Genomic DNA, 3,730 nt, shown 5'->3' with positions numbered 1-3,730 from the left:
CAATATATCAGTCTGTCAATAATTGACACAGAAATAGTTACACACAGTTAGCATTTAGTCAAACATAATGTAGTTCAGACTTATACAGGTGAAATCAATTTTACATCAGGAGGTCTGGAGCACCATATGTTGAAAATGGAGACCAAGACAGTGGAATGTGTGTGTTTGAAAGAAATGTGTGAAAGAGCACACATATGTCTCTTTTTATGAAAACATTTTATTAAAATGTACAGATCCGTGGCAGCAGTCTCTACCTGTGGGACCTTTAACAGAGTGTGTGTTTGTCTGCATGTCCAGAGGAGTGTCTCGAGGCAGTCAGCCAAGAATACTGCACTAACTTTCATTAATGCAAATACAAACATTTCATGGTAAATATTTAGGAATGGTATACACTTCACCCTGTGATTCGGGCCTGTGTAAATGCAGTGAGGAAAGAATAGCTCTACTGTCTTTTATTTAACAGTGTTTGGAGTTCACCCCAGGCGAGTTACAACAAAATTATCTTTGCATCATATTTTGTTATGATTATGTCTGAAGATGCCATTTTTTTCTGTCAAAGTTTAGTTGTGGGACTAATATAATGGTGCTTGAATTAGGATAGATTGTGTGAAGGGAAAAAATGTAATGCCTCCAGGGTCTGAAACACAAATACGTCCCTTGATCAGGGAGTCTGTTGGATAAACACTTCGGCTCCTTGAGCTGTGAATTTTCCTCGTTGGATGGAGAGAGACAGATAGTGTTTACAGCAGGAACAATGGGCCATGCAATTACAGACACATGAAAACACACTGCATGTGCGGAGACACACATAAACCCTCTCCAGAGAAAATTACAATCTCTTATATACATAATCAGATGGACTGCAGGTCTGGAATTCTGGTGTTTTATCTGGCTGAAAGGAAAAACAGAAGAAATTCTGATAGATGGGTCACATTATAGTGCGTCTTTCAACATTTGTCCAACCACTAGATGTTTTTCTCATTTATGAAGATCAATCAATATGATGCAGCTGAATGTTGTGTTCTTCATATGGGTGGTTTTTATGTGCTCGAATGTGCTCTTTCATAACTTTGGAGATTTAATGGAGTTCTGTTTTAGTAGTGGAGTCTCTCTATTATTTTGCTCACACTTAGGGTTTGGGATTTGTTCTAAACCAACTTTCTAAGCATTTAGACTAAGAAAAAAAATCATCTAGACTTATATTGAGGGAAGGCCCAGAATATCATCAAGACTTGGAGATAGTTTACCCAAAAATGAAAATTCTGTCATTTACTCACCATCAAGTTGTTCCAAACTTCCAAACCATTATTTTCTTCTCCTGAACACAGAAGATATTGAAGGATGTGAGTAACCAAACAGATGAGGGTTGCCATTGAGTTCCATAGTATTTTTCTCCCATACTATGGAAGTCAATGGGTACAGTCAGCTATTTTGTTACCCACATCCTTCAAAATATGTCCATATCGTCTTCTGTGTTTAGCCGATTAAATAAATTCATCCAGGTTTGGAACAACTTGATGGTGAGTAAATAATGACACAATTTTGATTTTTGGGTACTCCTACTACTCCTTTATGGGTGGGCTCTTTTGACTTGGACCTGTAGACAACTACCTAGAACCCCTTAGTAACCCTAGCAACACCCTAGAAACCACCTACAACACCCAAGCATTGTGGTGGCAAGTTTTGAAATGACCTCATTCACATCTTCTGCAGAAAATATAAAAATTTAACCATATAATCAAATATAAACATTTTCTCAATTTTTGACAAACTATTGAGCTATAAAATAAATGTGCAGAACATGGCTTAATAATTTTGATGAGTAATGTTTGTTCATTTTGTATATTAAAAAAAAAAAAGTTTATGCACCATGCAATTTACTAGAGCTTCTGACAAAAAATCGGGTTGAACGAATGATTCAATGACTTCACTTGTTTCATTACTGGATGAATCGAATTTCTTGAATGAATGATTCAATGACAAATACATTAAGTATTTTGTCACCACCTACTTGTGTAATGATTTAATTGATATATTTTATTTGAAGTGTCAAGTTACTTTTAAAAGGTAATTTAATCTACCGGTATATTGATTTCTACCGTATACATCAGTGTTTATATCCGAACTATAAACTTATATCCCAGTTCTACTGTGATAATTTGAATTATTGTAACACAAAAAATATGAAGCTTTGTGAAGCTGTTTTATACCTTTGACAACTGTTCTCACTGGGTCAGCGGCAGCGCCAACGCAGATTTTAGTGTTCACTGTGATCGTACTTGTCAAAGGTTTAATAGACGTATATGAATTGTTGTCATTTAGAAATAAGATTGCGAGGGTGTTTGAATCGAGATTGCGTTCTTGTTAACAATTAATCGTGCAGCTCTAGTTTTGAATAAATGAAGGTATCATGGGAAATCTGAGCAGTTTGAGAGTTTTGTGATATCTTTTGAGGAACATTAGGGTTGTTTTCTCAGTTTGAGAAGTTCAAGACCAGTATAAAATCTCATCAAAAGTCTCCATCTGCTATCCATATATTCGTCTTGTTGTCTAGGAGAAACAACTGAGATGTTAGTGATCTCAAGTTTGATTTTCCTCTCCTATGGCATACTACACCCACACACCATCCCAAATTTGCTTGCTCAAAAACACAGATCAGATTTGCAATCCCTTGCAGAAAAAAGCGCTTTGTTTCTTTGCCCAGTGGCCCTCAGATTGATGCAACACATTCCTTCCAGAAACATCGCTTTCTTTTGCTCTTTTCTGCCCGTCGTCTCCCTGTCTGGCCAAGCTAGCCCTCCAATGTGAATTAGTGGATCTTACTTCGGAACTGATAGTTTGTGGAACACTGAACTTCCATTTTGCGCCTCTGCAATCTATGTATGTACATGTACGTGCTGTCAATCACTGTTTCTGTAAAAAGAACAAAAGCGAAAACACCACTTGGCAGCTTTTTCTCTAGAGTTTATCTGGAGTAAAAGCAAGAATACACACTCATGAGGACATGCACGCACACGTACTTTGGTGGTGTGTCAGCGGCCCCCAGGACTGACTGAGTGGACTTTATGAAGTACCCAGCAGGCCCTGCAGTGGGGGAGAGAGCTTCTCTCTGGAGCACAAAGAGGGGTTTGTTCTGCTGAAGAGGCTCTCTTCCTCGACAGCCTCCTGAGAAGCCTGGCAATCCAGAAGGTTTACCCCCCCTTTACTTACCTCTGTCTGTCTCTCTCGCTGCTCTTCAAACTTTTACAATCGCTCATACTTCCGGTTATGGATGCAAACAAACCGCTTTCCCTAAGTATTAACCTGCACATAACTTTTTGTGTTATAGACATTAATGTTACCTCAAATCACGGCTTGATGAGGTAATGTGTGCTATTACTTTTCTAAGTGGTCAGAATTTTTTGCCTGGCAGATTATAAATGGGCTAAAAAAATCTTATAGACCAGAATCATAGAAACTTGATGGTCAGCTCTTTCTACTTGAGCCAGTTAGCATTCATCTAGCAACCACCTAGAACACCTTAGCAACACCCTAGCAACCTCCCATGACACCCTAGCATCGTGGCAGCGGGTTTTCACTGGTTAGCAGCGCTGACATGTAAAATTAGGGCTTCCAGTATAACATGTTAATTTATTGTAATTAATTAATTATAAAATTATGAAAATATTTGGTAACACTTTAGTTTTGGGTCCATTTCTCACCATTTACTAGTTGCTTTTGCATGCATATT

This window comes from Rhinichthys klamathensis, unplaced genomic scaffold, assembly GCF_029890125.1.
Source record: "Rhinichthys klamathensis goyatoka isolate OS25496 unplaced genomic scaffold, OSU_Roscu_1.1 h1tg000059l_1, whole genome shotgun sequence".
Taxonomy (NCBI): domain Eukaryota; kingdom Metazoa; phylum Chordata; class Actinopteri; order Cypriniformes; family Leuciscidae; genus Rhinichthys; species Rhinichthys klamathensis.
The sequence above is the reverse complement of the archived record's forward strand: the minus strand, read 5'-3'. Positions refer to the sequence as shown.